At 33.7% G+C, this 14,216-nt stretch overlaps 1 protein-coding gene across 3 annotated transcripts in view; it reads left to right on the top strand.

Annotated features, from left to right (window-relative positions):
• Window positions 1-14,216, top strand: part of VAPA (VAMP associated protein A) — a 68,143-nt gene that overhangs the window by 21,466 nt on the left and 32,461 nt on the right. The gene's annotated exons all lie outside the window — the stretch shown is intronic.

Raw genomic sequence — 14,216 nt, 5'->3', positions numbered from 1 at the left:
ATGAGCTTGCTCCTCTTATCAAGTCAACCTGAGTTCTCACCTTGTAATTGTCCAGACAACCTGAGTTCTCACCTATATTTGTTATAAAATTGTAATAAATTTTTAAATTTGAGCAGAATATAATCTATTTTGTGTAGATTGTAGAAAAGTGGTAGTGTCTTTAAAGAGAAACTTTGTTATATTTGGAAACAACGTGAAATAGAATATTACTGTGCGGTTAGAAACAAAGGAACAAAGAATGTTTCAGAGAACCCTGAAGCCCTCAATAAATTCATGCTAAGTGTAGAAGAAAAAAGGAATCAATGACTGTAACGGTACAAATGGAAAAAACAACAACAAAAAAACTCACGGGCTATCACTGTAATGACAAGCTTGACTCCAAAAAGAATTAAGAAAATGCATCTTTTTTTCTTCATTTCAGCAGTTGGGGGACTGTGATTATGGAATATTGTATTATATTGTAAAATACAGTTGATAATATTGATTTGGCTGAACTAAATTTTTTTTACTTGTTTTAAAACATTTCTTACAAGGCAAGGCATTTTGTTTGGAGGAGTGAAAATTTTGTGAAAAAAGTCATCAGTAGAAAATATTTTTAAAAGTACTTAGTAATAACTGATGTTAGTTTTTTGTTTTGTTTTAAATTAGATCTGCAATTTCACTGATAGAAGGAAAATTTCCCTTCTACTAATAGTAGTAACTTGTAACTTGTAAGTTTTGTTTGCAAAGTGCTTTGCATCCTTATTTGAAATCAATCTTGTGAAATAGGTGCTATAGCTCATTATTTCCAGTTGAGGAAACTAAGGCTCACAGAGATTAATAAATCCATGGTTTCACAGTTTGGGAAGGATCAGTTAGGACTTAATCCAGAACTTTAATTTTCAAGTCCAGCACTTTATCTACTATATCATGCTGCATGCCATTAATCTTATTTTCATTTTTGATTGATAGTAGGTATTAGTTATCATAAAGGACAGTAGTGGCCTTAAAAAAATTCCTGCTTTATTTATGCTTGATTTTAGTTGAATTTTAAATTTTCACATATTTTCTCCTTTTCTTTTTTTTTTTTTAAGCAAAAACATCTAGAGATCATAGTCTTATATAAGAAGGAATTAATAAGTGATAATAAAATTTTGAGTTGAAAGGGACTTCAAAGATCATTTAGTTCAGTCTTGATTGGGAATCCCTTCTACGGTAGCCAGCAACATAGGTTTAGAAATGAAGATAGATTTGATTTTTTTTTTTTTTTTTTTTTTTTTTTTACAGAACCTTAGTAACTGATTTGGAATAGAATAGTACTCATAATTTCTATAGTGTAAAATTGGCAACAAATTCATATTTCTATAATAGAGTTTTATATGTTATACTCTCTCAATTCACCTTACATATTATGTCCCTTCATAGATATCAGTTAAGTGTTATAATCACATGATATCCCAGTAGAAAATAAGATTTTAATATTCTGTAAGAGTTGAATACATTTATATATAGTATAACAAATTTATTTCAGCCAAATTTTGGCTAATTCTTTTGTGTACTAGTAGAACTTTTTTTCCCCCCAGTTTTTTTTTTTTTTTTTTTAATATTTCTTTTATTTTATAATTAACTTTTTTTTTTTGACAGTATACATGCATGGGTAATTTTTTATAACATTATCCCTTGCACTCACTTGTGTTCCGATTTTTCCCTTCCTTCCTTCCCTCCACCCCTTCCCCTAGATGGCAGGCAGTCTTATACATGTTAGATATGTTATAGTATATCCTAGATACAATATATATGTGTGCAGAATCGAATTTCTTGTTGCACAGGAAGAATTGGATTTAGAAGGTAAAAATAACCTGGGAAGAAAAACAAAAATGCAAACAGTTTACACTCATTTCCCAGTGTTTCCTTCTCTGGTTGTAGCTGATTCTGTCCATCAATGATCAATTGGAACTGAATGAGATTTCTGTCAAAGATATCCACTTCCATCAGAGTACATCCTCATACAGTATTGTTGTTGAAGTGTGTAATGATCTGGTTCCGCTCATTTCACTCAGCATCACTTGATGTAAGTCTCTCCAAACCTCTCTGCTGATGATCATTTCTTAAAGAACAATAATATTCCATAACATTCATATACCACATTTTACCTAACTATTCTCCAATTGATGGGCATCCATTTATTTTTCTAGTTTCTAGCCACTACAAAAAGGGCTGCCACAAACATTTTGGCACATACAGGTCCCTTTCCCTTCTTTAGTATTTCCTTGGGATATAAGCCCAGTAGTAGTACTGCTGGATCAAAGGGTATGCATAGTTTGATAACTTTTTGGGTATAATGCCAGATTGCTCTCCAAAATGGTTGGATTAATCAATAATGATTTTTTTTTTTGGTGGGGGAGGACCCGACCCCTTCCCATCGTGATTTAGAGCATTTTAAAGTTATGACTCTAGATGACTTTAATTTTGTTATCTGTTCATACTCTTTGACCATTTATCAATTGGGGAATGACTTGTATTATAAATTTGAACCCAGTTCTTTATTTTAGAAGTGAGACCTTTATCAGAAACATTGTCTATACATTTTTTTCTCCAGCTTTTTGCTTCCCTTTTAATCTTTTGTGTTGGTTTTGTTTGTGTGAACCTTTTTAACTTAATGGAAACAAAGTTGCTCATTTTGCATTTCATAATGTTCTGTAGTTCTTTGGTCATAAATTTCTCACTTCTCCAAAGATCTGGTAGATAAATAATCCCTGCAAAGGTGAAGGTTGAAAACTATCTTTGCATGTATTTTGAAAAATTAATAAGCTACTAAAAATGAAAAAGACTTTGCTATCTCCAAGTAAATGGAGATTTTGAGAATATAAAAAAGTTAATTGTGTATTTAACAAGATTTGTTTTTCATTAGTCATTTAAAATTCTATAAAAATTTCTGGGAGAAAAGAGCTAAGACTCCAGCCAATCCGCTAATTGGTTAATTAGCCTATGGATAACTAAACTTACTTAAGCATAAGGATAAGCTGATTGGTAATAGGCTGATTAAAATGTTGAATTTGTTTATAGACTAAATATTGCCTATATGTTTTAAACTATTCAAATAGTGTCACATCATAATCACATTGATAAAGAAGCATTTATTTATTAAGTGCTTTCTAAATGCCTTTGTTGCTTCTCTGGATATAAGTAAACCATATTATTGTTAGAGTTAATATATTTTAAAAAATCATTAAAATGTTATGGAATTATAAAAGATTCCTATTAATATACCACATAAAATAACTGAATTGTTTCCCCAAAAGTTATGCGATTAAAAAATTTTGTCATGTAGAGTTAATACCCATACCCGTCCACTTATATTCATTCAGGTGTTTATTTCCTCTAACGATCACTTTGAAAATTTTTATGTTAATTTCTTAACATTTTATAACTATATTGAAGGGTGTCATTCTGCTTTGTAGTGCCAAAAACTTTTTTTAAAATGTATTTTACCTTTTAAAAAAATCTGCTTTTAATACAATTCCAATTATTTGTTTTTCTAATTGAAAAGCTGCATCAATTCAAAAGTAACTTGTTCAAAGTCTTATAAGGGGTATTAAGTGGCAGTGTCCAGATTTGTACTCAGATCCTTTGATTCCAAATAGTTTTTGTTTGTTTGTTTGTTTGTTTTTTCTTTTACTTTTTAATTACTCTTAATACCTTTTTTGATAATCTCAGTTTGGGATTATACAATGAAATTATCTTTGAAGTGAACTGTGAAAGCTGTCTCATAATAGAGACTCATAAAATTGAGTGAATGTCAACTGTGCCTCAGGCCCAAGTTTTTTTTCTTCAGACATCAGGTGGTTTACAAAGACTGAGATCATATAGCCCTTTTCTTTGAGAGATATGGGCCACCTTGGCATTAAAATTCCCCTATAAATTAATTTAGTAATCCTAAAGATGTGCTTGGGTTAGAATTTTTTTTTTCTCATTTATTGACTTAAGAGTGTGAGGTTATTTGTCCTAACTTATTAGGGCAAAGATCCAGCCTATAGGGAGTGTTAGTTCAGGTCCCTATATAATCCTTGCCTAACTGGGCCTTTCCTCTCCATGTCTTGACTGCTAGTTGGGAGACGCCCTTTCTTGTGAAATGGTTATAAAATTCCTTTCTGCTTTTGCCTTGAGAAATCTCCTTGATTTATTTGAGCTGGTGTTCTTTGTCCCACACATCTTAATTTTCTTTGTATAATGAGTCATGAATTAAAGGAGAAAAAAATTTAAATATTGCTGAGATGATCTTAGTATTCTGTTTGCTTTAAAGGATCTTAAAACCTTGCTAAAATTTTTTGATTTACAGATACTAGGTGTCAGACAAACTATACTAAATATGTTTCTGTCTAGTGCCATTTTTTAATGGTCAAAAAGTGTTTATTTTTCTTCACCCAGTAGCAAAAATTTAAAAAAAAAAGTTTTTGTATATGCATCAAACCGGAAGCCCAAGTTGTATTGTGTCGCACAATTTCTGGAAAAGTTCCTTCATCTTATCATTTAAGCTGTAAATGGGCAAGTTATCATCAAAGAGGATAATACAGAACCAACATTTTTGAGTTGATCAATATGATTTAGCATATTTAAAATTATAGTACAGTATCTATATTGAGGATGGGTATAACCTTAAATTTTCTCTGAGTAATTTGCAGGATCTCTATTTCAATCCACATTTGTTGAATCACTTTGATGGAAACTGAAAAGGATGTGTTTTTTAAAAAAATTAAGGCTAGATTTTTTTCTTTTAAGACCCAGAAGCAAATTTGGTCTGAAGTGTACGGCAATTCTCCTATAATTTGTGTTTTCTAAGGCTGTTGGTGTGAATTTTTGATAAATTAAGAATGCTATTGCTGGTACTTACCATCAAGTCTCTATTCCATGTATATGAAGGCTAATCTTTAATTTCATAATCAGAGAATACACCCTAAGGGAGAAAATAGTATTTGATCACTTTTGAAGCCCTAAATAACATTTAGATCAGCAGAGTTGAAGGATAGGCCACCATAGATTGTTAGAAGAGAGTACAATATGGAAAAAGTTATTGAGAGGTGAGAAAATGGGGGGGGGAGACAGTTAAGGAGACCAATCGACTTCTTGGGGGTGAAGAGTGGAAAAAAGAGAATAGATTTTGATTGTGAACAGCATAACCCTAGAAGCCCTAGAAGTAAGCCCTAGAAGCAGAGAATTTGCATTTGAAGAAGTAGGTGAAGACCTTGTGGCTTCTCGATTTGTCAGAATATATAGATCCTATTTTGTGCCACACACTTAATTTAAGTCCTTTTTCCCCTTCCTGAGGCAATTGGGGTTAAGCGACTTGCCCAGGGTCACGAAGCTAGGAAGTGTTGTGTCAGATCAGATTTCAATTTAGGTCCTCCCAACTTCAGGGCTGGTGCTCTTTCCCTCCCACCTAGCTGCCCCTTAAGTTCTTTTTTACAAGCATTATCTCATTTAATCCTCATAACAATCCATCCGGCAAGGTGTTTTTAATATCTCCATTTTGTAGATGAGGAAACCGAAGCAAACCAGAGGTTAAGTGACATGCCACGGTCACACACCTAGTGTTTGAGATCATAGTATGTTTTCCTAATTCCAGGCAGTGTTCTATCCACTAATAGAATCTGTTTTATGAATATTGAGTTTACCTACAGGTAGATCTAAGAGGAACTTGAAGCAGTAAATCTAAGTGTTAGATAAATACCTGGACTATGAATGAAAATGGAAAAGGGTGAATCTGAGAAAATTTGTAGTTGTGACATTACTTAATGAATAGAAGATGAAAAGGAGAATTGTGACCTCAGAAAATGAAGTACCAGAAACTAAGATTTCTAACCTTTAAAAAAAAAAGAAAGAAAAGAAAAAAAAAAACAAAATAAAACTTGAATAATTAGATTTGTGAATTTTTTTTGGCGGGGTGTTTGCCTCATATGCTAAGGTTAAACAGCCTTTGATTTTTGTGTTATTTTGCAGGTAGAAGTTGAAGGATGGAGTTGAGATAGAATTGTTGGGATGCTATTGTCAGAAATGGAATAGATAGAATTGGGTGTGGTTTTCTTGCTTTGGACTAGTAAAAATGAACTTGAAAATTGGGACTAGTTTGTATTACTGCTTGTGAAATATTAATCTTATCAGCAATGTAATGATAATATGTAATCATTTTAGCAATTGTTAGCAAAAGGCCCAGTGGAATTTAGCAGGATCCAGGGAGGTAAGCCTAGAGGAGCTACCACTGGCCCTACTTACCTGCTTGCAAGCTAGTCCAGGTGTAATGTTAGAATCAGTGCTCTTTTACAGTGAAAGAAGAATCCTTTAGAACACACCTACAGAATCAGAAGCAAGCTTTATACTGTTAGTTTGGTTCCTTACCCCTCCCTTCAAGGTTTGGGTTGGTCAGATTTACTGTTACAGTTGGTCAAGTTTTCATTTGGTTAGATTTCCTCCGAATTACAATTAGGTTGGATTTATAACTAGAGTTAAAATTGGTTGGATTTAGAATTCTCTTTATTCACCCATTCCATATGTCAAAAAGCTTATGTCCTGTTGCCTTTTGACCCTCTTCGATTTAAACCTGGGCCCCTTTGTTAGGATCTTTGTTGTTTAGCCTATTCTTTGACTCATGGTGATTGGTTGGTGATATCTAAACAAGATACTTCTCCCCTCCTTTCATCTTGTTTTGACCATATCTGTGGAAAACCTAACCTCATTCTCTTCACATTGGTATGGTAATCAGAAGTCTTCTGATAGACACAAATAATTGAATACAAAAATAAAAGGAAATGAGAGATAAGAAGGGAGAGAAGAGGAAATTAGAGGGAAGGTGTAGATTAAGAAAAGGATTAGACCTAAGCAAAATAAAACTTTTTGGTGAGGCACTTGTGGGTTGTGACTTGCCTAGGATCACATAACTACTAAGTGTTAAGTGTCTGAGTCCTAGGTTGAATTCAACTTCTGATTCCAGGACTGGCTCTGCCCCCAAAATAAAACTCTTAAAAGATTTATAAAAATACCTCTTTGAGGTAAAGAATGGAAATCTGAAGGAATGTGCATAAATTGGAGACTGACCGAACAAAGTTATGTTATATAAATGAGATAAAATACTATTGTGATCTAAAAAATGACGGAAGGGGATTTTCTGAGAAACCTGGGAAAAGTTGTATGAATTGGTAGTGTATGAACAGAAACAGTAGAACAAATGACAATAATATTGTAAAGATAAACAACTTTGGAAGAATTAGGACTGATTCCAAAGTACTAATGATGAAATATGCTACCTACTGGCCAGATGGATAGAGCACTAGCCCTGAAATCAGGAGGATGCCTAAGTTCAAATTTAGTCTAAGACACTTAACACTTCCTAGCTATGTGATCCTGGCTAAGTCACTTAACCCCAATTGCCTCAGGAAAAAAAAAGAAAAGAAATATGCTACTTACCAATTGGTGGTGTGCATTTACATATCTATATATATTTAGATATAGATGCATACATACACACGTATATATGGGCACATATATTGCATATAATCAATGAAGAAACTTGAAATTTGTTTTGCTTGACAATACATGTTTGTAGTGGGTTTTGATCTTTTTGTTCTTGAAAAGGAGTATTGAGAAAGATCAGAAGGTAGTTTTTTGTTGAGTGAAAAAGGAACAAATAAAAAGTAACTGGGATTGAGTTGATAATAAGAATACTATAAATTTCCTAATAAATGAGACAATTCGTATTTGGACTATTATAAAAATGAATTATTGTGCACATTATAATAACACTCATGATTTAACACTAATAAAGCCACATTATGGTTTCTGAAATGGCCAAGCCTGAATTTATTGTAGCCTTGTCATTTTTATAGATGGTTGAATTTTAAAGAAATTGAGGTGTTAGATTTTTGAAGTGAATTTGGTCTGTATTGAAAATTTGTCCCAAGTCCTAAATATGACACTTTGAAGAAAATGTTGTCATTACTAAACATTTTTTAAATGCATTTTTCTATAGTTGAATGATATTTGGCCTTGAGGGCAGGTACTGACTAACTCCAGGCAACTTTCCTTTGATTATAAGCTAAGTAATTGCTGATCTTAATTGGTAAAGAGAATTTTCTCATTAGGAATTTTTCAAACTAATGAAAACCATAAATCAAGACCAAAGAACATTCTAGAGGACATGAAATTGTCTCTAACAGTCTGATTCCTATCTCTAAGAAAGGTATTAAGACAGAATGCTTATCTCTAATTCCAAAGCTTTTTATATTTAGCTGTAGGTTTAAAAAACAAATTACCTCAATTTTTGAAACACATTCTTTGGTCACTTTCATATGGCTACGTTTGTTTTTTAGCCGTTTTAATTCTCCATAAACTTGGTGTTATTCAAGTCAAGCCAGTCTTATTCAGCAGTTTTAGTAAAAAGATGGTAGCTTAAATTTAAGTAAAAGACAAAGTAATTACTTGTATATAAATTACCTATAGGTAAGGTTAGAATTATGACAGATAAGCTTTTAATTTCTTCATTATTTGTCATACTCAGTTACATTTTGTATCTCAGTGAATTTCAAACTGACAGTATCTGGTCAATATACAGGGAGATAGAGAAGTGGGATACTTTTGGAATACTTCCATAAAAGTTGAAACCAAAACTTTGTAAAATTGTAGCATGATTTTAATGTTCATTAGTGAAAAGTGGAGTTTTTTTCTGGTAGCTAAAGCAAATGAAAGTAAAGAATGAATTGAATTTTACTTAAGTTTTTGAATAGTTAAAATTTTTTTTAAAAGGTGTAAAAGTAAGAATTTAAGGACATTTTTTCCTTTGAATTCTTCATTCTTTCCTCATAATCAGATTTAGGAAGTAGAATGTCTAATTACACTTAGAAGTCAATTGATAAAAATTATTTTGCAAATGATGAGAGTGCTAAAGCCCAGTGAGTTTGACTAGGTCATCACATCACAATTAGTAAGAATTGCAGGAATTTGGATTTGACTCTAGGTCCTCTGCTTTCAAAACCAACAATCTTTCTGCTGAGCCAATGCTCTTATTCAGTTAATTGTGAAGTTGGCCTCCATGTCATCCATCCCCTTCTATTTGTTTTTTCTATTAAATCAATTGTTTGCCTAGTTTAGGCTCTCATTATCCGTCACCTGCATCATTCATAGTTGTCTCCTAATTAGCATCCCTGTTTTCAGTCTCTTCTCTTAATCAAGGAAAATTTGTTAAAGAAAAAGGAATCGTCTTAACATTTCTGGCCAGAAGCAGGACCCACTCCTCCTTGGGAAGAGGAAGACTGAGTACAGAAATGGAAGAACCTTTATACTTGCTAGTGTGGCGCAGTCCCTCCCTTCAGAGACCAGATTACAATTTTTCTGATATGACTAGTAGAAAAACGGCAGAAAACCCCACCTTTGGGGGGGGTGTATTGTTTAATATTCAATTAGCCTATTAAGCAGGTGCAGTAGTGATTTGGTCAAATCCTGTCATTGACCCCAATTAGTTTGGGCTGCATGGGCTATTATCTTGTTTGTGGTTTTCTCAAAAGTACAGGAGTCTTATTGGTTGAATCCACCTGTGCCTTTCTGAGGGGGGGATGCCCAGTTTCTTGTTTGCTCAAGGCTACTATTGATCACTTAATTGTTCTGTGACTCCTAACCTGCCTTAAACCTATCAACATTTGAAAATGTCTTCATCGGTGGTACCCACTATCCCACACTATCTCAAAGCTTTGCAACATTTTGGAAAGCCATCTTTTCAGCATTTCTCACAAATTCTATTCTGCTTCATAGTTGCCAAAATCATCTTTGTAAAGGCACAGGCTTGACTGTGTTGGCCAATTTGAAAAACTTTTATGTGGCTTTGTAGTAAATTAATTCTGGGAGCAGTATCTACCCTTTCCTTGGAATGTACTCTCTCCTCGTTTAGAATTACTAAGCTTCCTTTATAGCTTGGAGAGGTATACTTTGTGTATGAGCTTGTCCTCTTCTCTTTTTTCTCTCATCTCCTTCCCCCAAGGTGTTTAAAGACTTTTATCATCCTCATTTATTATCAGTAATAATATCTAGTGTCTTGGCACAATCTTATCCAAAACTATATAAAATTGCATTTCCCCCCCCCCTTTTTTTTTTAAACAAACATTACCAAACATTTGTTACCTAATAGTCATTTAGGATGCACAGTGATTAGAGTTCTGGACCTTGAACTAAGAAAATCCAAGTTTAGATTTAACCTCAAAATAGTTATTAGCTATGTGACCTTGGCTAAGTCATTTGATTTCTGTCTTCAGTTGTCTCATTTGTAAAATTGGGGTTATAATAGCATCTATGTTCAGAATAGTGAGAATAAAATGAGGTATTTCTAAAGAACTTTAAACCTTGAAATACTAATTCTAGTTAGAATTATTATAATTCCTGCTCTTTAGGAGGTTGCATTCTTCTTGGAGAAATAAATGTGTGTGTATATGTACATAGATATATTCTATACATTTAAGTATAAGAAGTGAAGAGGGCAAAGGAAATGTGAAATAAAGTGCTTTAGGACTATACTACCTGGAGAAGAGTGGTCTGAGCTAAACCTTGAAGGTGCTTTTTATTTGTTAAGATAGCCACCAAGTCAGAAAGCATACTAAGTTGTGGGTAACAGTGGGCAACTCTGCTAGTATCTCCTGGGGATTTTAGTTGCTATTAGTTTAATTAAAGGTAACAATTTTAATTCAAATAGAAATTGTGACTTTCACCACTCAACACACTGTTTTTTGTCCCTCCTTGTAAGGTTGTAAGATCATTTTTACTATTTTTGTCTTGAGGTTGTTTGTTACTTTTAATTATCAATGGATCAGACTTGATGCCTAGTTTTAGTTTTATCAGTTTCTTCTCTAGTGACTCACATCATCATTAGTGCTGAGGATTGTGTTGTGATTGAGCAGTGACAAAATAGGGAGATGTCAGCCCAGGAAATAGGTTTTGGGAACCTTGTGTGGTCCTATGAGACTTTGAGGGGCTGGCAGGAACCCTGAAAAGCTGGTTAATTGAATTCTCTTGTTAACTATTGATTTGGCTAGTACTCCGTTTAGTGACTATATCTACAAGTCAGAGAAATAGATGGAGTGGCATAGAATTGGATTCTGACTTGACTGTCTTTAAAACCATCATGATAATCAGCTTGAAGGGAGGTTGGTGTACTAAGTGGCATCCCATGTTTTGGAAGACAGCAAGATGACTAGTGCCCTAGAACTGGAGTCAGGAAGACTTGGTTTCAAACCTTTTCTCAGACACTTATGAACTGTGTGGTCCTGGGCAAGTCACTTAGCCTCCATCCAATATAAGTTTCCTCATTTATACTATGTGGATTAATAACAGTACCTATCTCCTAGGCTGCTTGTGAATATCATTCCTGGCACATGGTGGGATTTTTTTTTTCAGTGGGGGATACCATACAAACAAATGAAATGTTAGAATAGATGTCTAGGAAATTGGCTTTGTATTGTTCCCTTTATGTTGTGACCCTTTCTACTTTAAAAATATTTTTTTTTTAACACAGGATTCAGTTATCAATCTTTGTTTTGCTGAAGTAGGTCCAAATTTAAGTAATCATCAAATTGATTTCCACCCAGTAGTTGGGAAGGGAAAGCTAGTCACTTTTTTGCCTTTCCTGTTTTTAAGATGCAGGATGGCTAGTAATTCTAGAATCACTTAAAATTATGCTAAAGTTAAGGCTGCATTAACTCTGCATCATACCCCACTACAAAAAGATTATGAATGAAAGCATCATCTTCAGTAATTTACAGATTATTTCCCCCTTTTTCCATTTTACAGGAAAAGATGAATTTCTGATACTGGGTTCTTAAATTTTTTTATTTTAAGCATTGAGGAATTAGTAGACTGTTCAATCTTGTCTGAAATGAATTTTACAGTTTGATGTTTAATGTAAGTGAATTTTGTTGATTATCCTTTCAGATATTCTATCCTGGTTGTGATACTGCTTTTTCTTGGTTCTACTTGTCTGAGCACAGTTAATTTCTTTTTAATGTAGCATTCTGCATTGTGCTCCATAAACTGTTAGTATGTTCCAAGAGTAGGACCCTCCTTAGTCTCAGTTTTCTTTTCCACAAAATATATGAGCCTGATATTATTGATATTATTAATATATCCAGCTGCACTGGCCCTATATATGTATGTGCATACATTAATACATATATATCTCATTAATATGTCAGCAAAGTATAATTTGCATTTACTTCTAAGGTTTCAGTTTTTCCTTTTGTGATCTCAACTCCTTATCTCCTCCCAAATTTATATATGTCAGCCAATACATCAATAAACATTTGTTAACAAACACTTATTATTTGTCAGGTACTGTGCCTAAGCACTGATGACACAAAAAAAGGCAAAAATGATCTTCATGACTTTAAGGCACTTATATCTTGGTGGGATAGATCACATACAAACAATAATCTCAGAGAAAAAAAACATGGGGATGGATCAGGGACGTCTCTTGAAGAGAGTATGATTTGGTTTGAGACTTGAAGGAAGCCAAGTGTCAGAGACAGGACTGGGAAAGCATTTTAGTAAGAGAGAAAATGGCCAGTTAAGAGGCCTATGTGGGATGGATGCTAGATCCTCTTACCCAAATTGATTAATCATAGAGACATCTTCAGATACAAAGAGAAAGCATTTATTTAGTCCCTGCAGGGAAAAGACCAGACACACACTTGGGAAGGGATCTCAGCTCCCAATATGTGTTTGACCACCTGGCAAGCTGGAAATAGCAAAGTTTATAGCAAAAGATCCAAGTCTTTTCATTGCATGGACTAAAAGGAAGTAACAATTATTGACCAATATTTACCAATGTTGTCTACTTCCTGTGGGTCACCCTCACTTTCTGAAGCTTCGACCTGGATTTTGACCTTTTTTGCCCCAGAGACCTCTAGACCTTGAGACCATGTGACTTCCTACAATCTAGGCTTAAACCCTAATCTTCTGGTCCTGCAGACCACTGGGAATAGGTATCCTGTGAATTAGGCCTAAGATCTGACCTACTCTATCTCTTGACTTTTTGAGAAAAGTTCACCTGATCTCATTCAGTCCCCCTCTTCTTCATAGGTTTGAAGATTTCTCACACTAATTCTGATATATTTCTTCCACTAGGGCATCTTTGTTATCTAGGCCTTCAGGCTTGTTGCTCTCTTGATCCACCCTCTACTATTTAGAACTAACACCTTCACTTCAGTGACAGCTTTTGGGAACCATTTTAGCTTTGATTTAGGTGCATAAACAAGCAGGTGAAGTCAGGAGATGGAAACAGATGGGGCCAGGGAAGCTGGATTGTAGGGGAAGGGAATAAAGTATAAGAATGTTAGGAAAGAATGGAATGGTCAAAAAGGGATTAGGTTTTGAAGTACTTTAAAAGCCAGACAAGATTGTTTCAGAGAGTTATTGGGAGCCCCAAAAGTGGTTTTTTTTTTTTTTTTTTTTTTTTTTGTTTTTTTGTTTTTTTGTTTTTTGTTTTTTGTTTTTTGTAGAGACATGGTTTGGTTAGACTTGTGCTTTGGCAGCTTAGTGACAGAGGGACTGTAATTGTAAGCTATGTTCAGCCCAAGCAGTAGTAATAGCAGCTAACATTTATGTAGCACTTTAAGGTACAATTTTTTTTTTTTTTTTTTTTAACAAATAATGTCTTATTTTATTTTTCCTAAAAACTTGGGATGTACTATTATGATCTCATTTTCCAGATAAGGAAATTTAGGTTAAGTGATTTTTCTAGGGTCACACAAATTGCTAAGTGTCTGAACTAGATTTGAATTCATGTCTTCTTGATGTCAAGCCCAGTATTCTTTTCATTGCACTACATAGCTGTCCTCTTTTCTTTCCTGATCAGTTACGCTCTTTTTTTGTACAACTGTCAAGTAAGACATTTGTATAAGATATGACATAAATTTCATTAACCTTTTGTTTATATATCACTGACATTCTCCTATTTATAACTTGTTCTCCCACATAGAAAGCCATCTTTCATTTAAAAAAAGAAGAAAAAATAGTACAGCAAAACTAACCAACACACCAGAAGTCTGATGATATCTATATAGTGCCCCTCATCTATCTGCAAAGAAGTGAGAGAGATAATTTTTCCAACATCTCTTTTGGACTAACCTTAATCATTATAATTTTATAATAATTCTTTTCAGTTTTTGTACTTTGATTTATTTTATCATTTTATCATTTTTCTTGTTCTG

This window comes from Sminthopsis crassicaudata, chromosome 1 (assembly GCF_048593235.1).
Source record: "Sminthopsis crassicaudata isolate SCR6 chromosome 1, ASM4859323v1, whole genome shotgun sequence".
Classification (NCBI taxonomy): Eukaryota; Metazoa; Chordata; class Mammalia; order Dasyuromorphia; family Dasyuridae; genus Sminthopsis; species Sminthopsis crassicaudata.
This window is presented reverse-complemented; position numbering and strand designations above follow the sequence as displayed.